Here is a 26,475-nt window from a genome sequence, read left to right as displayed (position 1 = left end):
GACAGTGGGAATTAGTTCATAAAAATAACTACCAGTTTTAATTTCATTTTGCACCAAGAATCTCAGGAGACAGAGAATCATACTGTCCTGGACTTGCATTTTAAATGAGCTGGAAGGGTTGCTGCCTGCCTAATTTGTGCATGCACTTGCCACAGTTGTTCTCTTATGCTGAGACATTTTCTGTGAAAATACTGCCATATAGCTGTTGACAGAGAAATACTTTAATATACTTTAATAATCAAGTGTTTAAAATCTGAGCCAAAATATCCCATTTTTTTTACTGAATGCTGTTAATAGAATAAATGTATCTATTGATGAAATGAAGAAGCATTCCAAGATGCTATCTTGTGGTTGATGTTAGGCTCAGCTAGAATACTGCTGCAACAAGTAAAGTCCTCTCCTCTCTTTGCAGCCTGCTGTTGCATTCTGTGGTACTACATCCAATACACAAACCAGTTTTGGCAACACATCTAAGAACTGATCTCTTGTATAACACTGGCAATTCGCAACTGTTTGTTGCTCTAGGCAAACCTTCAGCCTACCAAGCACACCATGTAGACAAGTTTGTAATTTATCCCAGCTTTTGATTTGCTGATTGGTTGCATTTATCATAAACCACAAATGTCTGTGAACTGCCATGCACTGAGGATCTTTGTTTCTTTTACTATAGCACACAGACAAATAACAGCGTGGCTTCAAAAGCCTCCTGTAAGGTATAATCCATAGGCTAAGGTATTTCTATTCTATTGATGAAGAAAATGTAACCATAAAGGTTTAATGGGTTTAGGTAAAGTCTGACCACAGTAGAGGAAAGTATATGATGGCTTTACATACTCCTACATCTATAGGTGTGTTCATGCCTGATAATATTTCTGATTCAGCCTCCCATTTAGTAACATTTCATTAACTGAACTCTAGTCTCCCATATAAGGAGATGCATAGCTCCACCAAAGGCATCCACAAGAGTTTTTTATATGTTGAGGGGAAGGGGAAGCCCACACAATGTCCTTCCCTAATCACCACTAAGTATTTAAAACATGGCAGAAGCCAGAAACAGAAATAAATAGGAAATGGGATGTACCTAGTGTCAAGGGAAATTCTATCAGCGTAATCAAAGCTGATCCTTAGTAAGGAGTGTGTAAGTGATGGAGAGGGAAGGCAGAACATTTGCACAGCTTCCTGAGCCAGCTGAGTAGCTACATAAGAATGTCAGTATGTTCCTCTGCCACAAAGATATCCTTTGTTCACTGAAACAGTAAAAGTTTCTGATGATTTATAGGATGCAAATATTTTGCACCATGTAGTTAATATTTTTAACAAGAGAAGTGAAGTTTTATGTAACTGTGATCAAAACTGACAAACATGTTCTTAAAAGCTTTTTTAAAAAGGGCAGGGGCATGGGGAAACCATTATTCACACCCAGAGCAGGTCCATTGTGTAAGATGAAAAAATTAAATGGTCTATGGGAAAAAAACACATCTGCAATGTCATGATGACAGACAGTGCTGCAATGTACTTCCATACAGGGCCAATGGAAAGGTCAGTGGTGGGCAGACCACACAGCTAATGACAATGCTGATCCTGGCAAAGACCAATTCCCAAAGTTTAGCACAGTTCATTTTGCAGGCTTTTGTTATTAATAGTTTAATCATGCCTTGAATTGTCAATCTGTTTATAAACATTAAATGTGTTAATTAACGTTATTAATTCCATTTGTTAGAGCTCATTAAAGCATGATTTCTAGAGATGGTAAACATTTAAATGTATTTTTGCTGAAATGGGTGTTCTATACAGATTTTTAAAATACTGAAAACTAATAGATAACCATCAAAAGGGGGGTAGAATGTTACTTTTTTAGTTTGAAAGTGCCATTTTCACAAAGTCCTGTGGGGTCCCTGAAGGCCGGAATTTTAATGTTGTGCATTCATCTTTTGAAATCCTAGCCAGTGTGCCTAACTCCTGTTCAAATCTATGACAGCTTGGCACATGTCTGCCTTTGAAAATCTGGGCCTTAACATCTCTGGAACAGGACTTTGACTCCTGAGTCATTCATGAATCTAAGCATTTCCAGCTAAATCTTTTACTTTTGAACAAAGGTAAGGACAGGTAGGCAGGCAGGCCTACAAAGCCGCCCCCTAGTCAGTCTTGAGCAAGCATCCCATTAGGTGTATAAAGGCTACTTGTGGAATTATTTCTTTAATAGCTACAATTAGCCTCAAGGCTCAGCACATCATTGTGCTACACATGCTAGATTTCAGCGTACCCTGCACAGGCAAAGCAATTGAACTAATAAGGCTGGATGAAGAAGATGTGAACAGTGTGTTCCACTAACCACCAGGAGAAGCAAGACAAGATGCTGCTTTGGAGTCTGGACCTCTGTTTTCACCCAGGAAAACACCTCTGAAGTTGCTTGAAGAACCAAGGACCAGTGGTTTGGCAGACTGTCACTGTTGTTCCATAATCAGCTGCAGACAACAGTCACAGTATCTGCTCAGAAATCACAGGGCTGCCTTAGGAGTTAAAATCAGCAACATCAGGAAAAAAGCATACGTCCATGTCTTATGGCTTTTAACTTCTATTTTGTTTGAAAGCTCCCTACCTCAGATACAATGGCCAGAGCTTACTGGTGGCAGGTTGTCATGTGTTAAACCCAGTAGGCAACTAAATGCTTGCTCACTCCCACCCAGTGGGATGAGGAGAGAACTGGAAGGACAAAAGTGAGAAAACTCATGGGTTGAGATAAAGACAGTTTAACAGGTAAAGCAAAAGTCATGCACACATGCAAAGCAAAACAAGGAATTCATTCACCACTTCCCATTGGCAGGCAGGTGTTCAGCCATCTCCAGGAAAGCAGGGGTCCATCACATGTAACGGTTACGTGGGAAGACAAAATGCCGTAACTCCAAACACTCCCTGCTTCCTTCTTCTTCCCCCAGCTTTTTATTGCTGAGCATGACATCATATGGTATGGAAAATCCCTTTGGTCAGTTGGGGTCAGCTGTCCCGGCTGTGTCCCCTCCCAAATTCTGGTGTCCCTCCAGCCTACTCATTGGCAGGGTGGTGTGAGAAGCAGAAGAGGCCTTGACGCTGTGATTGGCTGATGATTTCTGTCTCAGGAGTCACCATAGTGACAGTTTCCCCTTGCCATCACCACAAGTCACTTGTGAAGATCTGGTCACCTCTGAAGATAGGTGATATCATGCTGTTAACTCAAAAGCATAGGTTAGTTATGGACTCCAGGACTGATGACTAAAGAATGTTGGGTATCTTACATTGGCAATAGCTGGAAATTAGCATAAGTTTGCCTATTTGTTCAGTTCATCCTTCAACAAGTACAAAGCAGAGTGGTTTCCCGAGTTGAATGGAAATATCCCAAAAGTCAGAGGAGAGAAAACTCCAAGAATGGATCTTCAGAGGAAGCAAAATAATACAGATTTGCAGTATAATTAGAGAAGTATTTCGCTGGCTGTTGAGCTGCTTGATGGCCTGATCCCAGACAGCAAGTCCCCAGAGACAAATGACAGGAACATGCTGTGGGATTAGTCTGCCATCATTTTATAGCACTGCATCCTGTCTAGAAAAAACATCGGGAAAAGGCTTGAGACCTGAGAGATGAGGACTCCTGTATTACAGGGCAGCTGTACTACATAACCCCTACTTTTTCCTCCACTTGCAGTAGGGTCCTCACATCTGTGTTTCTGGGTCAGTCCCCAGTCACTTGTAGCCATGCTTCAACATGGGCTAATAACAATAGCTGTTTACTTTGTCATGCATGGCATGTATGCAGGTTTCAGCTGTATCTTTGTGAGCAGAGTACACCAATATACATAGTGCTGCCTTTGCCCACAGGCAGTGCAGGTCAATGTGGAATGCCTCTGCAACGTCTCTAGCAAGGAGATCTTTCAGATGAGCTTTGGGAATTTACAGCTATGTCAGGCTCTCTGTGAGTGCAGAGACATCCAGCAAGGCATTCCTGAAGTTTCTGAGCTCCTTGGATGCAAAGAACAGCTGATCGTCCCCAGTGGTTAAGCCTGAGAAAAGCTGGTTGCCTACATTCAACTGGTTGGTTACAGCTGCTGTAACCCAGAATGGTGTAAGAGAAGGGTGACAGCACAAAAGATGATGCTACACAGAACACAAGGACAAGCTGAGTACCAAGAAAAGCCCAGGTGGTGTGCTGGTGAGTGGAAAGCCTAGTTTCAGGAAAGGACATAAATTTGGGCATAAATGCAGGCTTCACAGCAGACTACAAATCCTCTCCCATACCCTGTCTGGCATTTGGTGGGAGGAGGGCTTAAATTCTCAGTTTGTGTTGTCCCTAGATGACCTAAGCTGTGCAGGGGGATCCCAATCATTGCAATGTCTCTTAGGAGTCTGCCAGTCTCTCCTCTTCACAGAGCCAGAAAGAACAAAAGAGCTCTCTGTAGGGAACATCTATCTTCCTGTGGCAGGAAGAGGAGAGGTTGCCATTTTTTCTGTGCTAGCAGATACTAAGATGGGGCAGAACACTGGAAAAGTAGTTAATGAATCTAGGAATAATTTGGCTCCTTTGCCATCTGCATCTTCTTTTTATAAGCTCACACATACTCCTGCATATGATCTAAGCTGTGTCTCATAACCTTAGAGTCTTGCAGTTCAGATTCAATCACACAAGGTATGTTCCCATCTAGTAGCATATGAGTCACCTGGGTACACATGGGCAAAGGAGAGGGTTCTGTTGCTGCATGGAAACCCTTGCTCTGCAAACTGAATGTGCACGGATGACCCTGAGAGTCGTGAAAGCCACTTGTTGCCATCCTGTTTAGACACTTGATGCAGCCTGTGATAGCTTTATAAACAGGTGGTGTCAAATAGCCCCCACCCTAGTGACTGAAGGCCTTGATGCACTGGAGCTACTGAGCCACTCTCTCATGGTCTGTTGTGCTGTTGTTGCCTACACAACAACTCCACAGCATGGACACCCCACAGTGAGGCCCTTCCTAGCCTGAGCAAATATGGGGCCGTACTGCAGGTGGCTCTGAACACTGCAGCTCCTCTGGCTAGGATAGACCATTACTAGGACGTGGCTGGGGGACAAGGATTTGTCTTCCGCCTGTTTTAACTGCATGCTTGGGCTGTGCTGCATCTTCTCCACTGTCTAGCCTAAGATGTGCAGAAGACCTCTGAGAAAGGAAGGCCTCCCCTTACACCTTCCATATATGAAGGATAAAAGTAGCAAATAGAGAGTCCAAAGCTTTTTGAAGCAGGGAGTTATACTGACTTTTCCCTCTTGTCCTCACAGAAACCTCAGGGTTTCTGGTAACAGGCAAGGAGGCCTGCGAGGGAAGCCAAACAGTTTAGCTGAGGTCATAGAGCAGTACAGTCTCTTGCCCTGAGGTAAGCTAGGCCTTTTGTCTCTTAATTTTCTTAGAACTGAGCAAAATGTGAGAGGAAAAGATAAGCCTTATGAAAAAATATTTCCTTTTTTCTTCTTTCTCTTCATATATGTTCTCCAGGTTGGTTTGGATCACAACAGAGCACAGAGTATTAAGAGATGTCTTTCTTTTTCTTTGCCCTGATCTAGTTGAAGATGTCCCTGCTCGTTGCAGCAGGGTTGGACTAGATGACCTTTAAAGGTCCCTTCCAACCCAAACCATTCTATGATTCTGTGAAGCAGCAAGACTGGCTGCCCAGCAAGGGAAGGGGAGGCAGGAGCCAAAGGGAGCACACAACTGGCAGGGCAATGAGCTCACCAATCAGTGACACAGTCCCACAGTACCTCTGCAAGAAGTGTGGCATATGTCATATTACCAGGGTCAGCCACTGTCCTGGGGTCATCAGGCAAATACATAATTACAAGGCAGGTCCAAGTTCAAGCCAGGAATTCAAGTCAATGGGCCAGGGTCAGCAAGGTAACTCATTGGGCATGGCCATAGCTGTCACATAGCTTAGACAAGGACCAAAATTAAGAGTCTCAGCCTAATTGTAGGTCCCTAGAGCAGCAAGGAGATCCCTCCTTTTCATAGTGGTCTAATCCAACATTATACTGCTCACCAGAGCTAGCTTTCAGCACAGACAGGCAAAGCCCTAGGAGGCAGTTAGTGCACTCAGCATCATGACACTGAGTCTCCTATTCCTGCCACTGGTAGCCAGGTATCTTCTAGACACCTGCGTACCTCTCGGGCCTCCACTGTGTTCAGAACTGTGCATGGGGAGAGTGAGCATGTCCATATCCCACAGGCCTATCATCTCCATAGTAAAAGGGGACCTCTTGAAATTCACTGCATGTATGAGATGGCGGTTACATGTTCTATTTGCATACCTAAATGTGGGACATCTAATCAGCCTGTGTCCTTCTCCAAGTCAATGGCACCTTCTGATCATGCTTGAAATAATGATCTAAGGTAGAGGAGATGGCTCATCCTGCAGAGAAGCCAATCTCAGAGTTACACACCCAGCTCTTGGATGTCTGAAGTCAGCAGAGGTGAGAGCCAGCTTGGATGCCCAGTTCTTCTAGGCTTGTCTGAGAGCTCAGGCCTTGACTTTCTGTGACTGGAGACATGGGTCCTAGCGTTAAGATTTGCTCGGGGCTGACTGTACAACCAGTGGAGGAACAACACATGACAGTACTACAGATTCCTGAGTGCAGTCAACCACATTGCAGTGGGTCTGCAGCTCCTTTTGTGAGTGCTTCTATTTTGAAACAAACCCATGAGATGAGAAAGAGCCCTTTGGAAGAAATATAGCATTTCTCCTGTTCTTTTAATAGCACTAGGAAGCCATACCATCAAGACTACAGTTCCATTTCTTGCTGCCTGGAATGATTCCACAAAACCTATTCAGGAGTGAAATTTCTGGGAAAGAGGAAGATGACATATATTCCTAGAAATACTCTTAAAGGTTTTTCTAACAAATGTAGTAACACATGGAGACAGTGAGTCTGAGATAAGAGAGGTCCAGTCAAGTGCTTTGCGCATAATTGTGTCCCAGAACACTGAGAGATCTTGTGAGGCACCAGCAGGCACATGGTCTCTAAGCACGTTGTTCATGTGAATAGGGCCAGTCTCTTCACATTTAGATGATCAATTGCAGTAAAGTTAATAATGGGGGAGTACAAGTGCTAACAAAATGTGATGTTTGTCATGAACACAGAATAATTTTTAATTGGCACTAATTAATATGACACTACAAAGTTAAAACTGGCACCATCATATGATGAGTGGAAAGAAGTAGGATCTCTACTCTGTATGAGTTTAGTCTCTATACATTTAGCACACAGAGCAAATGTTAAAGACAAGAGATCAAAACATACTTGAAAGCATAATGTCGTGGTTTAACCGCAGCCAGCAACTAAGCACCACACAGCCACTCACTTACTTCCCCCCCCTCGCCTCAGTGGGGGAGAGAATCGGGGGGAAAAAAAGTAAAACTCATGGGTTGAGATAAGAACAGTTTAATAGAACAGAAAAGAAAAAACTAATAATGATAACACTAATAAAATGACAATAGTAATACTAAAAGGATTAGAATATACAAGTGATGCACAATGCAATTGCTCACCACCCGCCGATCGACACCCAGTTAGTCCCCGAGCGGCAATCCCCCCGCCCCCACTCCCCCCCAGTTTACATACTAGAAGTGATGTCACATGGTATGGAATACCCCATTGGCCACTTTGGGTCAGCTGCCCTGGCTGTGTCCCCTCCCAACTTTTTGTACCCCTCCAGCCTTCTTGCTGGCCGGTATCCTGGGTTCAGCCGGGATAGAGTTAATTTTCACAGGAACCTGGGAGGTGGGGGGCATAGCCGGGGCAGCTGACCTGAACTAGCCAAGGAGCTATTCCATACCATGTGACATCATGCTCAGTATGTAAAGGGGGAGCGGGCCGGGGGGAGCTCTCTCGACTTTTGGTGGGGGAAGTGGCGGAGAGTCGGGTTCCAGGTGGTGAGCAGTTGCACTGTGCATCACTCCTTTTGTATATTCTTTTATTAGTACTGTTGTTGTGGTGGTAACTTCCCTTTTTTTGTGTATGTTGTCCCAGTAAACTGCCCTTATCTCAGCCCTCGAGGTTCCGGGTTTTTTTCTTTTCTCTCCTCCGTCTCCTCCTTATCCCACCGGAGGGGGGCGGGAGGAGTGAGCGAGCGGCTGCGTGGTCCTTTGTTACCGGCTGGGCTGAAACCACGACAGCCGGGCATCAGAAGATGAAAAATCCTTGACTTTAGACCAAACATTACTTAGCAACAACTGAAAACATCAGTGTTATCAACATTCTTCTCATACCTAACTCAAAAACATAGCACTATACCAGCTATACATATACTATATTTATATACATACTATAGGAAGACAATTAACTATCCCAGCTGAAAGCAGGACACATAAAAAACAGAATACTGGGGAGGGCAAAGTTTTCCATGCATCAGCCTCTCTACAATTTCTCCACAATTTCATCTTTTCAGCCTAGGAAAGAGACTATTGGACAGTTTCATCCTTACTTATTGCTGCTATTAGATGAAAGATGGCTGTGTGGCAAAAAGAAAAACATTTTACTCAAAGCGTTTTCTCCAATTTAGTTTTTTTTTAATTAGGTGTAAAATTGAATGAGCTTGTTTTTAATGCCATACTTAAAGCATGAAATTCACTGCCTGCAGGGGACTACCTTGTAATTTCACTTAAAATGAGCTTTAAGCACTGTCTAAGCTTCATGATGATGCTCCAGGCAGGGGGAATTGAGGGGCCAAGTCCCCTGCCTCAGTGACCACCACAAAGTCTGTGCAATGTGCATGTGCATATAAGCATGTGTTCAAAGTGGTGCAGAGGGGATATTCCATGGAATCCCTAAAAGCAATGGGTGCTTACATTTCAAAAACTGATTGAAGCAAGAGTGACTCAGAAAGTTTTGTAACAGGTGGTAAATCTAAATGTAGGCTGGTAGGCTCTTCTCCCACCTGCTGACACCTTTTCAGCAACAAAGGTGCAGATGAGCATGTTGTCTGAAGTTCCCATCTCTCTCTGCAGTGAGAAGAGCTGCTGCAGTCCAAACTGTTTCTGTCACTCAGAGGGGTGACAATTTCTTCAGCATACTGGTATGCATGTGGGAAGCTGGCTAGTCCAAGATGCTGCTAAAACTGGTGCTCACTGGTGGCTGAAACACACGTCAAACTGTCCTGAATGCTTTCCAAATACACCGTGATACCTATCATGGCCCCACCCTGCAGACACAATTGCCTTTGCTGTAAAGTTGATGGTGATAGAGCCATTGATTGATAGTGACAGAGCCACTGGCTGTTTTGTGTGAAGAAAGATGCTATTCTTCATACAGATCAATCTGTGTACAGACCCTAGAAAAGATAATTTTTTACTTCGACTCTTCACGGCACCAAGATCAGGGATCAGTGCTGTGTTCTTTGGCTCCCTGATTGACAAACTCTTACAGTCAAGAGTTAACTTTCACAGGCTATAAGGAGTATTGCCAGTAATTAGACTAGTACTTTACAAGCCCTTTCTTAACAAGGATTCATCAAGACAAAACTTTGCTTTGTGGAGAGAACAGCATCTTTCAGAAGAAGTTGTATACAATGTTTCTGATTGATGTGTGCTGTCCCAGGAATCTTTGCCTCATCCTTTGATTCAGGAATGGCCTCTGCTGCTCTTCCCATTGCCACTGCTCCCAGGTTGTTTTTTGAAAGTAAGATGGCGTATCAGCCCATAAAGACCTTAACAGTGCCCAACTTTGAAAAAATGCTTAGAAGCCCTCCTTGAAAATCAGACCTTTGAAATTGTCTCAGGTCAGGCATTACAGAGTTGCCCCCAAGTTGCTGCTGTTGGAAGAATATCAGTGTTCATTTCCTCCATTACCCTTCCCTCCATGCCATGCATACAGGCTGCACATTCATAGAGTAAATCACTTCTTGTGCAAAAACTTAACTCCTTCATTTCATGTCACACTTTCTGCAGCTAAGGAGCAATGAAGCCAAGCCTATTGATTTCGTAACTAACATTAATGAGCTTTTCTTTTCTGTGTTTTTTTCCACCCCATTCCTCCCACATCCTTGAAAAGTCTCACCTTCTCTGTCTTTATTTAGAATCATGATTCTCAGTTTTCCATCATTCTCTCTTCTCTTCTCTTCTCTTCTCTTCTCTTCTCTTCTCTTCTCTTCTCTCTTGTCCTCATCATTCATTCATCTTCTTCTTTCACCTTTTTATTCACTTGTTACTTGGAGATGTCTCACTCCATATTATGATGAGTGCACTCTAAAGTTGTTGACTTTTAGGCCAGCACTTCATTTGGTGTAAATCACTAAAGCTCCATGTAATTCAGCAGAGCTATGGACATTTATAGTGCCACAAACAAAAGTAATTTTCTTTTCCCCCTTGTGTTCCAGCGTTTATCAATACCTCCCTTTGTCTCCTCATACTCTCAGAAGATGTTCTCTTCAACTTGCCGTGGTCTTTTTCCACAGGACCACAGACACCTGTCCTCTTGCTATTTCTGGCTCTGGAGATAACCCTGCATATTATCACATTCTCCATGGCTCTGCTCAGCATCCTAGCTTTGTTTTTCCATAGCCTGTCTTTATTTCTGGTCATTCTACCATGACAGCCCTCACTGGTGTTACTAATGACTTGAATGCAGCTAAATCCAAACATCTCACTTTTGTCCTCATTTCTATTCTCTTCCACTCTACCTGTCCAGTCTTTCATCCCCACTTGGATAATTAATGCAAATTAAATGCCATCAAGAGAGAAAAATTCACCATCAGAGATCTTCTCCATTTAAATGAGCAGCAAAGCTCCCTTGACTGTGCCATGGAGCCAGAGATTCGCTTATAGAAGCTCCCATGTCTCTCTTTCTTCCCTGTGTGTGGTATTCTCACCATCCCAGTCACACCAGGAGCTTTGGTATTATTTTTAAGGAGAAAAATGTTGTTAATTCTTCTGTTCTGATACAAGGTTGTCCTGCATCACCTGAACAGCTCTGAATCCCTGACCAGTGTGTCTTCTATCTCCCACCTATACTATGCTGCTCTTCAGAAATTCCCGTTATGACTTACAGCAATGAAGAGCCTTGCTTCTCCACAACTATCAGACCTTCACTTTCTCTTTTCTTCAGATCATTATGATAGTTATTACATTGCACAGATAATACACAACAGTAGCCTGAGGCCCCTGTCAGGATGAACATTCTGCTTTGCTGGTGATGTACAACTGACAAGTTCCTCTAGCCCTGTAAGTTTATTGGGCTGACAGTATAAAATTTTATTATGTTTTTTTCATGTCCTTTTCTCCTCTCTTGGAACATCCTCTGCTTCCCCTATTACAGCTTTCTGCTAAGGTGAGATCTCTTTGCATTTTCTGAATACTGTATCTCTAACACTTGAGGTCTCTGAATTTCTGCTGTCACACCAGCAAGTATTCCTACCTTGTTCAGTCCTTGGAAGTGCCCTCTCAGAAGTTGTAGTTTTCCCTTTCTACTCTATTACAGTATTTCTGCCAGTGATCTGGCATTGCTTCATACTTTGGAGACAACAATTATTTGGATTGTTTCAATTCAGTTGCTTTCATCTCCCCCTTCACAACTCCACAGTTTTAGATGGGGTTACATCTGCTCTTTTCCAAAGGCTGACTATCACCTCATTGCATGGGATGAAGGATTTACCTGCAAGGGGGCAGGAAAATCTGGTCTCAGGTGAACTTACATTCTACAATGTTATACAGCATTGCATACAGTATTTTCCTCCTAGGAGAGAAATCCCTGTGCCAGGACCAAATGCCAGGATGAGCAAAATCCTTCCCAGAAGATGTCAGATACATGCTGCTCTGTTTCATCTCTGTTTGGAAACGGATGATGCTGAAGTAAACCCTGCCTCTGAAGAGCCCTATGCTGATGAAAACCTCTGAACTTCTGTGTCATCTTCTACTAGATGAGAGTGCCACCTCCAAACTGTTAACTACACAGAGTGACAGAGTACCTCAGTCAGCAGTTGAAGTTATCCTACAGTATCTCTGTCCCTGTCTCACAGGCAAAGTTGTAAGCCATTTTTCTAAACCAGTTCTGATATCTTGAGACAAACATCAAAGTGCAAAATGTATACTTCATTATAAGCAACATCTTTCTTTTATTCACAGATGGTAAGATAACTATAGCAGCAAAGTTTTTCTTTTGCTCTTACTGATATTTCACAATCTTGTATGTCATCTTCAGATATCATTTTCCCTCTCTGTCTTCATTGAACATTAACAATGCAACTTACAAATGTAATGTTATGTGGGGATGCAAGAGCTTTCATGAATGGGATCTTTTCAGTACCTTTGGTACTGAAAGTTCCTCTCTCCATCATTTTGAACACTTCCCACATTTTCTATAGTGCTTGCGAATTTTATCTGTGAAGCCACCATACAAGAAGAAGGGGCATTGCATTTGACAACTCTTTCATGCCCAAGAAAATTACTTAGCTTTCTTTTTTTAGAGGTCAACTTTCCAATGTCCCTCTATATTGAAATAGTATCTTGTTAGTGCCCTTCACTCGCAAACCTCAAACAGTACAAAGTCTTTTAAAACCCCTTGTGCAAGTGATGCCTAACATAACTCTTTCTTAAGGCCAATGAGACTCTAATGGCAGTGCATCCAACCCTCAGTGCTTTATACACACACTGAAGGAGCCCTCAGCGTTTTTTAGGACGCACTGAATTTGCAGAACCAGATATAAACTCTGCTTTCAGAAATTACACTGGTTTGAACCACTCAGAACTGTAGATCTCAAAGGAAAAACTTGCCACTGAACTCCTGTCCACAGAACTGACAGATGAAAAGCTGTGTCCATTATTGAGAGTTTCCCACATGTCACTGTGTGTGGGACCACAGTACTTGGTAGAGAGATCTGTGGAATAATGAAGCGGAGAAGGAATCTTTACAAAATTCCTCCTGATAAAAGAAACAGCTGCTGAGCCCTATTTTCTGGAAGCAGTCCACCAAACAGGAATGAAACTATATTAGTCCTTCCCCATTAGCTGCCTTTATGTCTATGAGCACTTCTGCAATATTAAACACAGTGCCTGAACCACCAGAATGTGGACAACCTGCCTCAAACTTCAGTAAAGAGCTTACCTGACAATAGTCATCAGGCATCCCAAATCCTGTCTTTGTCAGAAGCCAGATGGGGAAGGGATTCGGAATGTATTCAGTGTGGCCCTAAGGAGATGATTTGCAATGTCTTAGTGAGAACTGGATGCAGCTAAAAACTACAGTGCTCGCCTACCCTTTTTTCCCCTTTTCCATTTGCATGTTCCTATTCTCTAAGTTTCCTTCATGTTCATCTTCTGAGTGTGATGGAAGCAGCATTACAGACTATTCCTATCATGCTTTCAGTGCAAATATCTATTAACCTTGGTATGTAAATGTTATTCACTGTCTGTCAAGGCAAACTCTTTCACTGAATTACTGTGTCTTTTGTGCTTCACTTAAAGGGAAGTGCATTCAAGGACCATTTCTGCATTATAAGGCAAACTATTATCCTTTAAGACATTGGTCTAAAGCCCATTTACAGTAGAAGGTAGTGTGGCAAGTACCCTGGGTGAAGCATACACAGCAACAAATTCAATCCAGGACAGCCTGAGTATTCTGCTACCTGCCAAGCTAGGATATATGTAGCTTGCTACTAGTGAGCATAAGACATTATTAAGAAAAGAATTGAAAAAAAATTCTGATTTCTGTCAGGTTGCATTGCTGTAAACACCTTCAACCCTCCTCCATTTTGCAGGGCTGGCTCCTGTGTTTAATTAAAAAAAAAAAAAAGCTTTTCCCCATGTTTTTAAGCTCCAAACAAGGCACTTGAGAAATAAAACACAAATAAATTTACACACTTAAGTCAGTGTTTCAGACAAAACAAGGACACTTTTCAGAAAAATAGTTTTGTTTCAGCAAAGCCTTATTCCAATATCTTTGCTTTCGCAGTGAGGAGCAGAGAGACCCTGGAATTCAGTGCTGGGGACCACCATTGCAGTTGCACAAGCTCCCTGGAAGAGGCTGAGCTCCCAGGGTGTGTGGTACTGTCTTGGAAAGGTTTGTCCTCTCCACACTACACAAGTAGGCTGCCTTTCTTTCCTGCCATTGTCATCACTCCTCATGCATTTGCTTGGCATGCTGGACGTCTGTTCCCAGACTTTAAATGTAGCCACTGCAATGCTGAAGCACAGGGAGATGAGTTAACATCAAACTGTTCCAGTCCTGGTTTGTTCCCTGCTTCTTTACTGCCTTGTTCCTTTCAGTTGAATCTTTTCTGCTTACTAAATTCAGGTTCATATTCACAGCTGGATCTCTGTTCCACTCCTTTTGATGTACACAGTTGTCTCCTCTGAGGACAAGGGCGATCCTAAATGAAATGAGCAGATGAACCTCGGGCTTAGGTCTTCAGCTGGAATGAGACTTCATTGCAAGCTGGTGACCCTCACATTTTGCAGTGCGGACACAAACCTCAACTAAGCCACTTCAGTGTTGAGGTCCATCAGTATTTTTCCAGATCTCTTTGCAAATGATCAGCAGGACAATTCCACAATTATCTAGGAAAAATTCTTCAGGAGTATATGCTACTGTGTAATGTGCCCACAGAAGTTCTAGAAGAACACGAGAGCGGTACCTCTGAGGACAAAATAAGCTGAGTCTACATTTTCTCCATGATTGTTCATTCAAAAACAAAGCTATCCAGGATGATCTTTTCTGTGCACTGTCGCATCCCAAAGTTGGAGCGACTCAGGTTCATGGATTTCCTTTGTCAGAATTAAGGTGAAACGACACTAGGGGAGTTCAAACAACAACTAACATTTATTCAACCTAGCTAATTTTGTCCAAGTACACATGAACTTGTTAATATGAACCTTGCAACATGTCACTAAGCCGCTGTTTGAGAAGAGAGGGGAGGTGTAGAAAAAGAAATGGAAGAAGAAACATGAAACATATCAGAAGGAGAGCCCTCCCGTTGAGTCACGAGGTTCAGAGCAGACCCCCTTGCTTTCTGGACTCCTTCTCAAAGAGGAGCCCAGGGGCGGCTAGATCCACTCCTAGTCTCAGACTTGGTCAACGGTTTATGTTTTAAAAGGATGAGGTGTAATGACTGTGGAAAAGAGAGAAGGAAAAGAGGGAGAGAGAGAATGAGAGAGAGAGAGAGAGAGAGAAGAGAAGGGTTTCACCAGTCCTGGGTCCAGCGTTGGTCCAGCCAGCGTAGAGATCCAGGTCCGGAGGGCACGCGCCGAGGACTCGTTCTCCCTTCTTTTATAGTGTGTTAGTCGATGGTCTCGACATGCGCAGTCCCATTCCTGGGGTTCTCTGGAATTGGTCAGTGAGCTTTTGGGGGGGGTGTTCATTGCAAAGTTACCTCTCTTTTTCTGCTGGCATGACTGCTTAAGATAGAAGCACAGTCCCATCCTCTGTGGGGCCTCCCCCTCCAGGCGCTGCTGTGCTCCTTCTCCTGGTCACTTAAGATAAGGACTTGCGGCTTTGGAGAAGCACAGTCCCACCCTCCGGGGGGCCCTCTCCGTCAGCCACATTGTCCTGTTCACAAAACTCCAGCATTTTCACAGAGGCCGTTTTCCTCACCAAAGTTCTTCAACGAATGTTTGAGACATTGACTATAATTTGTCAGACCGTCACATGCACCACAAGCCAAAATCATTTAACAGACATTATAAAGCCTGCAGCTGCTGATTTGCTCCTGTCTATCCCGGGAAAACTTGCAAGAGCATGGTTGCTCAATGTTTAAATCTGCAGAGCAGCCACAAAGGAGTTCTGCCACAAGCTAGTCTGGTGCAGTGCAGAAACATATCTGTTGGCAATGCTGTGCATAAGCATGTGGATGATTCAGCCCAGACAGAGGATGCTAATAGAGCACTTGGGATTTGCTGAGGAATGCATGAACAGGGCTCAGAACTGCAAGAGTGCTATTACAGCATCACTGACTGGACTGCTGATTAATGGTCATGCTTCCATGGCCTTTGTATCATTTTTTAGAGATTTAGAAATTGGCCTCAACATGGAAGCATACATTTGACATTGGTCTGTTGAGGTCATCTGCCTTAGCTGTGGGAGACTTGAGAGGAAGAAAAAGATACGGGAGCTACCCAGCCGAGTCAGACCCAGGCCTATCCTGTCCAATTACCAGTTTCTAACTGAAAAAAAATGAGGGAAAGAGTATGGCTTCTCTGTAACTTTTATCTAATTTGCTATCATGCAGAAAATCAGCCACACTTCCTATTCAACTGCTTGGATTCACACTGTTAAATAACAATCCTGAAGTTTGATATTCTTCTGAATTTCAAGTTCTAAGGTGGAGAAGTGTCAAAGTGCTGCTGGTTTCAGTGCATCATGTGGTACAAGCTTTTCTTTCCTGGCAAGGCTGCAAAGACAGTGCATAGACTACACAGGGCTCAAACTGGGCTACAATAGGTATTTCTGTGCTAGCACTTTTGCCAGCACTGCATTCCAGCTCCCAGGAAGGCAGCAGAGTGGCTAGAGCACAGCTTCCTCTGTCAATGTCAGTGGTGGAGTGTTCCCATAACGGCCTCACCAATGCTACAAAAAAAAAAGTATGTGTATGAGCTGATGATGTTTTCCAGCTAGAGACCTGTCATGGTTTAACCCCAGCCAGCAACTAAGCACCACACAGCTGCTCGCTCACTCCCCACCCTGTGGGATGGGGGAGAGAATCAGAAGAGTAAAAGTGAGAAAAATTGTGGGTTGAGATAAAGACAGTTTAATAGGGAAAGCAAAAGTTGTGCACACAAGCAAAACAAAACAAGGAATTCATTCACTATTTCCCATTGGCAGGCAGGTATTCAGCAATCCCAGGAAAGCAGGGCTCCATCATATGTAATGGTTACTTGGGAAGACAAACTCCAAACATCCCTGTCACATCCCAGTTTCGCAGGATGATGACTCAAGTTCACTGATTCCTAGGTCAGGATTAAGGTGAAATGGCATCAGGGATCCTTTAACTCACAAAACTCAACTTTTATTCTCTCACAACAAGAATTGGCATAAAAATATGTCAGTAAACTGTGTAACACAGGCTAACCATATGTCACCAAACATATACTACAAGCCTTGCTTATTTGGGGATCAGTTCAGGGAAGAAAATATGGAGATCCCTCCCGTTGAGTCAGGAGGTTCAGAGTGGACCAACCCCTTTGCTTTCTAGACTCTTCCTCAGAGAGGAGCCTAGGAGTGGCTGGATCCACTTCTAGTCCCAGACTTGGTCAACAGTTTGTCTAAAGGGATGAGGCACAGGGATTGCGAAAAAAAGAAAGAGAGAGAGAAAAGAGAAAGATTTCACCAATCCTGGGTCCAGCATGGGTCCAGCTAGCCAAGGGGTCCAGTTCTGGAGGGCGCACACCTGGGGCTTCAGTTTGTGTCCTTTTATAATCCCTTTGCCCCTCCTTCAGGCAGGCACTTGAACTCATTAGCCTAATTAGGTGCTATGCACGGTTAGTGCCTCCAGAACCTTCGGGAAAGGGGTTGAAGGGCTTGGGGAGTCATTTGGGGAGTCACTCCTCCCTCCCTGCAGGTATGGCCGTTCTTTGACCTTTGCCCGTACATGGTGAGCTGCCCTGCTCAGTGTGTCAGAACACGGAACTGCACACCCTCCTACACGCCCTCCACGCCCTATTGCTTGACCAACTTCTCACCTGCCTGAGGTTCGTTGCTGTGCGGGGTTTGTTGTTCTGCAGAGTTTGCCATTATGCAGAGCTCACCCCACCACAATGTTTGAGACATTAACTCTTTCAGCCTCTGACAGTCGCCCACTTCCTCCTTATTTCCCCAGCTTTATATTGTGTAGCATGATGTCATATGGTCACATGGAATATCCCTCTGGTCAGTTAGGGTCAGCTGTCCCAGCTGTGTCCCCTCCCAACTTCTTGTGCACCCCCAGCCTACTCGCTGGTGGGGTGGTATGAGAAGCAGAAAAGGCCTGGACTCTGTGTGAGCACGGCTCAGCAGTAACAAAAACATCCCTGTATTATCAACACTGTTTTCAGCACATATCCAAAACATAGCCCCTACTAGCTACTATGAAGAAAATTAACTCTATCCCAGCCAAAACCAGCACAACGTCTCTGGGTCTGACAGTCACCATCTAGCAATAATGCTTGTAAGGAAAGCCAGCTATTTCACAGTACAGATGTTGGCATCCCTGAGGTCAGAGATATGAATTACGTGATCTCTTGGCTTGGAGCCTCTCTGCTTGTTCACAGCATGGCTGCACTGTGTGCAGGGCAAATACATGGGCCTTACATGAATAAAATAGTAGCATTCAGCTCAGACTGGAGTCTGGACAGCTCATGGGCCTGATATAAGGTAGAGAGCCTTTCAGTTCCAGGTCAGTCTACCATTTGCCAGCCATCCAGTGACCTGAATGAAATTAACATGTGGTCTTAGGCTCTGATTCTGCACCACTAGAGTCAATGTAGCTCCACTGTGAGAAGGCACTGAGGTCCAGCCCTTGGTAGACAAGTGTCCACAACAAGCACAAACATGCATAATCTGTGCACTGGTGATAAATCATGTAAGAAAGCTCCCCATCACCAGGACAGGCTGGTATCAGTCCTCATCAGACATCTTTCAGGACCTGAAATCCCCACATACAAAAACCTTCATAACTTCTTATGAAACATACCAATAAAGTAAAGATAATCTTGTTTATTTTAAGAGATACTTCTCACCCTCATTAAACTACTTAACAGATTAAAGGTCAAATGTTTGAAATCAAACATATGCTATAGTAACACTAGCTCAGTACTCCTACAGGGTGGTACTGTACTGCTAAATTTCTTTCAACGCCTTTCAATGGAATGGACCTTCAAAAATTGGTATTATTTTCATTTTATTAACCACTGTAACAGTACAATACCTCCATAAAATTAGATTAATTTTTCAACTAATACTGATAATTATGGCAAACTGGAGATGGGCCCTCATGTTCCAAAGGTATTCTTCCTAGCTGAAGAGGACACCTTTATACTTACATAAATGTTATTGTAATGAGGTATGAACGTTATTAAAAAATAACAAAGAAACATAATTTTTTTAAACAGTGTAGAGTGTCTTTCTACTCCTCCTCATTCCCTTTTTCTATAAAAACAAGTTCTTTCTATCTGGCTGCTATATTAGTTAATATAATGAATGATGCTGTTAAAAGTTAGGAAAGAGATATTGAATTTTGTGTTCTGGGACACAGTTTCTGCCCTTTAGATGTAAGCATCAGACCTCGTGGGATGATTTTCATCCTTGCCACAGTTGGTGCTAAGTAGTGTCAAAAAAACGACTCTGAACTAGGGGGTCTCCAGCTGACCTACTCCTACAGCCTTCACAAAGAACGTGGGCTGTAAAGCATTAGTAATTGCTACTCCACATCCTCCTGTAGAGTGGAGTCCCCTAGCTGGGGAAAACTTGATGGATCTGACTTAATCTTCATGAATGGTGGCCTGAAATCATGGGGCCAAGGCCATTGCAAACCTAGTTCCTGTCTCTTTCACGTGCAACTTCTCTATTTTTTGGACTTTGCCTTCTCTAATATAGATGCTAAGCACCATTTTTGTTATTAGATTCATTCACTATGGACAGGAATCTTATACTTCTATATATCTATGCAGTACTCAGCATTGTTGGACACAGCTGCAGTGTGTTCAGTAATCTCAGTGATGCATACATGCTCACCCTGAGAACAAGAAAATGCACAGGAGTGTACTTATCAGGCAGTGTGACTGTATGATGCCTCTGTGACTTACAGTTTTCTGCTGCATGGAGGCAGAGAGAGAGAGAGATTTACAATTAGATCACAACAGCAGGGAGTTACTCTGCCTACATGCAGCTCTGCTGCTTTTGCTGAAAGGGTAAAGCAGTCCTGTCCACTTCTTCCACTTACTTAGGAAGATCCACCTGGAGCTCACTAGAACTCTCTTTTGTTGGAGGCTTTCTGGGAAGTCCTGTGCTTGCAGGAACTCTTACTCCCAGTCACAGAGCCATCTTATGCAGGTGCCTGTTGCTGCATCCATTTAAGCTTGGTAGGTGCTACCCAGAGCATTTTCCAAACAGGACATATAGTCTTTCCAAAGTAAGCATGGTGGCAATAGACACACATTCCCCTGGCATTTCAGACACTGGGGACTTCTGGTAGGCTGTGGAATGCCTGACATAAACACGACATAAATCCTATTTACCTTTACCTTTCTTATTCCAGACGGCTAGTTACAATGAAGTATGCTGAACATTTTCCTGGTGATCAGTTCTTCCACAACAGGAGAACTGCACCTCGAACAGATCAGTGCCAGCATGAGAGAGAGAAAGACAGGTGGGATGGCTGGAATAGTGTAGCCTGTATAAAAAGATAGAGAACTACAGATAAAGTAGTGGCTGTATCTGAATACATTTGATGCCTGTATAAGCCCCAAACCAGCAAAGTCAGAAGATGTTGGTGGGCACTGGGTAGCAGACTTCCACCTTCTCAGGAATGACCCTAACATGGTCTTATTATATTTATTGAGATTTGTGGTCAGTAACAGGTTAGTCACTGTTTTAAGCAAATGTCTCATTAATGCCTGAAGACCAAGGTGTCCAGTGTCATGGTCCATTTGGATTATTTTAAATTTACAGGACAACATACTCTGTAAATTAAATTTTTTTATGAGCTCATTAGGAACAAAAACAAGCAAACATGGCAAACAAGGGCTCAATTCCCTTTTTACAGACTAGTCTAACACACAAATTCACTAATTCATCACTTACTTAAGTAATAAGGTTTCTAACTCACAAGTTCTCTAATTCATAACTCGCAACTCAAAACTCATCATTTGCAACTCGTGCACCTATGAGCAAAACAGTTACCTAGCTGACAGTGAAAGTGCTTATCCTTCCTCCTCCTTCACAATGCAGGTTTCCCCGTGTCTCACTGAGAAGCACAAAAGCCTCCGCAGTCAGCTGCTGTTGGATCTGCTTCAAAATCTTTTGGGGTAAACTGACATATTTATACCTTTCACATTGGAAGTTTGGTGTATGCCACTTCCATGAGTTATCAGATTCTGAAGAAACTGCCAGACAGCCAATATGCAAGGATTATGGCTACAGAAGACAGCAAGCTGCAGGTGAGAATGGCTGCATAATGACCTTTAGCCCCTTCTGGCCATCATGTCCTGCCTATGTGTTGCCTTCACTTTGGCCTAATGGTGCTGCTCCCAGCATAAGTCAGGCTTTAGCATGAGCTGTGTGTTAGCCAAAATCTGAGCAGAGTTGAGTGAACAGTCACATTCTATCCCATTACCTCGGTGAGTGGAGGTACTGTAACACTTCTTGCCTCGCTAGGGTGAGAGCACAGGAAAATTTTGAGCACTTTCACTGAAGACTTTCTTTACAGTTTGTAATCAAGGTAACAATTGATGGTACATGTTTTCAACACGGTGAGATGAGTGATAAACAGATAGACAAGCATAATAATAAAAAAGCTAGTAAAATAGAACATAATAATACAATGATCATAGATTGTAAGATAAGATGTGATATGCCAGTTGCAGATCATGGTATCCCATAAAAATGTCACATCAATGACGTCCAGCAGTTTGTTCCATTTCTGTTGTGATTCTGACAACCCAGCCAGTATCATGTTTGATAGCAATAGTCACTTGGTTTTGGTATGTAATAGCTTTTTCATATCTCATTATGATGGTTTCCAGTTCTTCAGTTTGAGATTATACTGTGCCCCATATTGGTCCTAAGGGTATGGACCAAGATGTAGGCCAGAATTCTGCCAGCATTCATGTGAGATTTTTAGATATGTTGGACCTCACTGTCCCTGTTACGGCAGAGGTTACCAGCTTCTGTGGGTTTGCTTGATTGCTTATGTGATAGAATGTCAGATTTTCCAATGCAAGGGTTAGCATTGTCTGATACATGAAGCTTCCTGTCTTTTTAGATGTTGTCAACATTGTGTCCAGTGATAACACCTCACCACAGAGAGCATTAACAAAGTTCCAGGGAATACTTTGTATACTTTCTAGATGGATCCTTTCTGTAGTATGGAGGTCAAATGACAGCTTTCACTTATTCATTTAACAGTTCTAGGGAGGGAGAAAGAAGACTTAGGTCTTGGATCATATCCGAGTCTCAGTAATGATTAATTTCATTCCCACAGTATCCACAGTTTCCCTTATTCCTTTCCTTTAAAAGTACTGCAGAGTGACCCAGCATTTTCTGATTGTTAGGTGTTGAACTCTCACCAGATCTCCTGGAGACCACACCAAGGTGTTCAAAGCATCCTGCTGGTGTTGGTTCAGCACAGAGGATTATTGATTAAGAATATTAACCATAAGACTTTTACTGGGAATAGCTGCAGTGAGTGGTTCAGTGGCACCATGCAAGGCTCTGTAATCTGTTGTTAGTCACTACCTGCCATTAGGTTTCTTTAACAGCCACACAGGACAACTGTAGGGGAAATGAGACTTGATAATGATTCCCTGTTCCTCCAGCCCTTTTATCAATTCAGTAACAGGATGAATAGCATCAGAAGGTAACTTGTATTGTGGAATATTAACTAGCTTACTATGGGATAAAGGGGCAGCTGTTTGCAACAGATTGGCAGTCAGGGATGCATTTGTATGAGGTAAACTGTAGGTCAAAGTGTGTGGTGTCCCTATTTCCCATTTCCCCCATGAGTCCACCCATGACTGTTCCTTCAATACAGGTTAGACAAAATCTGAGCAGGAATCAAGTGAACAGTCACAGTCCAGGATTCTAACTGCCTAAAGCTTAGCTTTTAAATCTGCATTTCAACACTGCAATAACAGGCCTACTTTTCTTCAGTGTGGTGTTCCAGTCAGTCTGACTGCACCCTGCTATGATTACTCAGTAGCTATGACAATCACACAGCTTCATATGGGGTTTAAATATTGACCATCATGTCTAACTGCCATTTGAAAGGGCTGGTCCATATTTCTGATACTACTTGTTCAGAAGCAGTGGGACACATGCATTGTGTTTTACTACGTGGAATAAAGCTGTATTATCTACTCCAAACTCTGTCACATTCTCCATTGTAACTTGGAAGACCTTCACTACATCCCTTTTCAGCATGCATTTTAATACATGGGAAGACTAGAGTGTAAGAAATTTAGAATGGCTGAAGTTGTTTTATGTGGGTTTCTTGTGGGAAGCATGTGCCACCAGAGGGCAAAAACCTTGTAATCTACATAGAGCCTGATTCTATATCAGGCTTATTCCAGAGCAGCAACTATAATGAGGAGAAACATCCTCACAGTGATAAAGTAAAAAGCATGATGAAACTACCTGCCCTTCTTCCTGCATGGTCCCTCCCCCTTTGTATTTAACATAGTCATTTGAACTGCATACTTCAGCACAAATCAAAACTTATTGCAGAAGAGTTAGTTTACCTGGTAAAGTACACATTTCTGTTTTACTCTGGAGATTCCTCAGATACTGTTGGACACTACCACAGAAACACAGATATGAAACATGGGTACTAGTAAACACTAGAAAGGAATTTCTTACAAGCTGCAACTTCTTTTCACACTAGTGTCAATAACTGCTAGGCAGAACCTCAGAAGTGAAATCTCCTTCCATTTAGAAATGTGTCTGCCTTTGTAAATCTTAGTTATTGGATATAGTGTGTCTAAAATGTTTGGAAAAAGAACAACCATATACTTGTGCTAGATTTCTGGCTAGTGTAAAATTATATATCTCTAGTGGCCATCATGAATGCTGCAAACTTACAGGAGGAAACATAGTGAAGGACTCCAGTGAAATAAACAAGCTGATATTGGTAAGCCTATCACTAATTTGGAATGGATAGGTGACCTGTTCTGCCTACTGCTATCACCATCAAGATGACACATTGGGATTCCTCAGAAGCAGCGCAGAGCACTCACACGCACTATTAGAAAGCTCTGCATAATGTTCATATCTGATGGTGGTATCATTTGTGCAAGAGTGAAGTCATGTATCCACACCTCAGAGCTTGGTAGTTCAGGTATTAAAAGAAATGCTTAGCAATTGCAACAGAGGATCCTGTCAGAGCAGTTATATACCAGGCATATATATACTTGTCACAGCTTTGCAAATCAGTTACAGCATGTGGATGTGACAGTGTAACACAACGGCTCTTCAACTTTGTTAGTTGCATTAAGGTAACCAGAGCTGAAGAAAGAGAGAATAGGAACATCCCCCTGCCACCCAAAATTGTGGTGATGGAAGGGGTTGCCCATTTCAGGGCTGGGAGGGAGCAAGCAGGCAGGAAAGCACAGCCCTACCTGCCTGCTGCTGCTCACATGGAACACAAGGGAAAGTGGACAAGGCCAGGCTCTTGTGTCTCCCCATGTAACAAGGTGGTGCAGACCTTGAAAAAACTATAAATTTCCTTTCAACCTCCCCCTTCCTTCCTTCCTTCCTTCTTCCCTCCCTTCCTTCCTCCCTCCCTCCCTTCCTTCCTTCCTTTTTTCCTCCCTTCCTCCCTCCCTCCCTCCCTTCTTTCTTTCCTTCATTCCTTCCTTCTTTCCTTCCTTCCTTCTTTCCTTCCTTCCTTCCTTCCTTCCCTTTCTACCAGAAACTACATAGCTAATGTAGCAAAGACAAATCTAGGCTTTTAGTGTTTAGCTAGATCTAACCACTGTTTGCACCGTCCTGTGTGCTATCTACAGATAGTGGGTACCAACAGACCTACCAGGGGAAAAGGAGGAGAACACTTAGCAGATGTGGACTCATCTGTCCCCGGGACAAGTTTAACTGTAAGAGAATGGCCTCAGTCCCAAATAGGAAACATAATATCTACAAAAATGCAGCTGAAGTATTCTCTTGTGCTGTCCCTCTAGATTTGCAGCTGGTGCTAACGACATAATGATCATGCATGTGTTGTGAACTACAGAAAACTGGTGGCATCAGTTCAGACATTGATAGGTGTAGTCCATACCCCCCTTAACAATCAATTGCATTTTTGCTTTAATGTAGGAAATACAGGTACATTCTCCAGTGTGGTAATGAAGAGAAGGAAGGGGAATGACATGCCCTGCAGCTTAATTCCAACATTGTGTAATTCTTATGAATTCTGTAATGCATAAGATACCGTCTTCCCTGGGGTATGAAGGTAAGAAGCAGTCCCAGCCCTCCTCCTTGAAAGAAGTGGAAGATAAATTGCTTGCACTGTCCAAAAATACCATTCAGAGGGCAGAAAACACATGAGAAAAGAGGTGTCTCTTATGCAGTCACCATTTCCTTGGAGAGCTCTCTGAGAAGCCAGATACCGCATAGCTTGCAGGACAGAAAAGGATCAATGGGAATAAATGCAAGTGCAAAAGGTCCTGCCATGGATGTCTTCAGACAAGTGTGTGGTTCCAAGTACATGGTTGCTCTTCCATGCAAAGGTTCTGTGTTGAGACTGCAATATTTAAGGAACAGAAAGAAGGCAGGAGTGATTCAGGATTGAGCCTCACACTGTCCTCCAGAACGAACAGCTTTGGGAGCAACGGTAGTGTTGCTGCCACACTTAGTTCATACCTTTGCTGTGTAGGTTGGAGGGTAAAAAGGGGAAATCATAGGTGTAGACAGCAGGGTCATTGAGGCGCACCTCCAGCTCTCATTGAAAAAAGCAGAGAAGCACTGAGGCTAGTGAGCTTAAAGGACAGCAAAGGAATTGCCTGGGTAAAATTTGGTGCCTACCCATGTCACTTGCTCAGAGTCATGCCACAGATCACTAGGAGCATTAAAAAGAGTGACATAAAAAGGGTGCCAGAGGTCTAGGAAATTATTTTTAAAAATCCAGTGGATGAGGTACCAACACCAGGCACGTGCTGCAATTTATCAGTTGGCTGAATTTCCTGTTCAGGACTCATTTTATAATAACTGCTTTTAACTCATAGGCATTTAGAAGATAAAATTGCCTCCATCTCATGTCTTTCCTTCCTGCTTTCACAGTCCCATGCAAAAGCTTGCTTGAATCACCCCCTAGGCTGTGAAGCATGAGGAAGTGTAGCTGGGAGTTTGGGAATGTGACTTTTCCTCTGATGCTCTCCAGAACCAAACCTTCTGCCCTTGAAAGAGGAAGAGGTGAACAAGCCATCTTCTAAGTATCAGATTTTATTTTAAATCCAACAAATAACTTGGGAGTCCAGCCTCTCTTCTGTGCAAGTGTACACAATGCATGTGACAGAATGCAGGGTAACAGAGGTGACCTTGACATCCTGTCCTGTAGGCAACATTGGGTCTCTGGTGAGACCTGCAACAACCAAGGGGCTGCTCCCAGTCCTGCTAGCTTGGAGACTTTGGACCTTTCAATCAGCCTTAGAGAGGCAGGGACTGAGATATATGCAAGATTTATCTCTCTGCAGTGAGGCACTCTTGCAGTACTCAGGCAGTGGACAACAGAAAAATAGATATTATTGTCATGTGTACATTTAGTGTAGCTTAAGATGAGCTAAAAGAAGAGTTCTCTCTATTAATTTAAAGAGGAA

This window comes from Haliaeetus albicilla, chromosome Z (genome assembly GCF_947461875.1).
Source record: "Haliaeetus albicilla chromosome Z, bHalAlb1.1, whole genome shotgun sequence".
In the NCBI taxonomy this organism is placed as follows: Eukaryota; Metazoa; Chordata; class Aves; order Accipitriformes; family Accipitridae; genus Haliaeetus; species Haliaeetus albicilla.
This window is presented reverse-complemented; position numbering follows the sequence as displayed.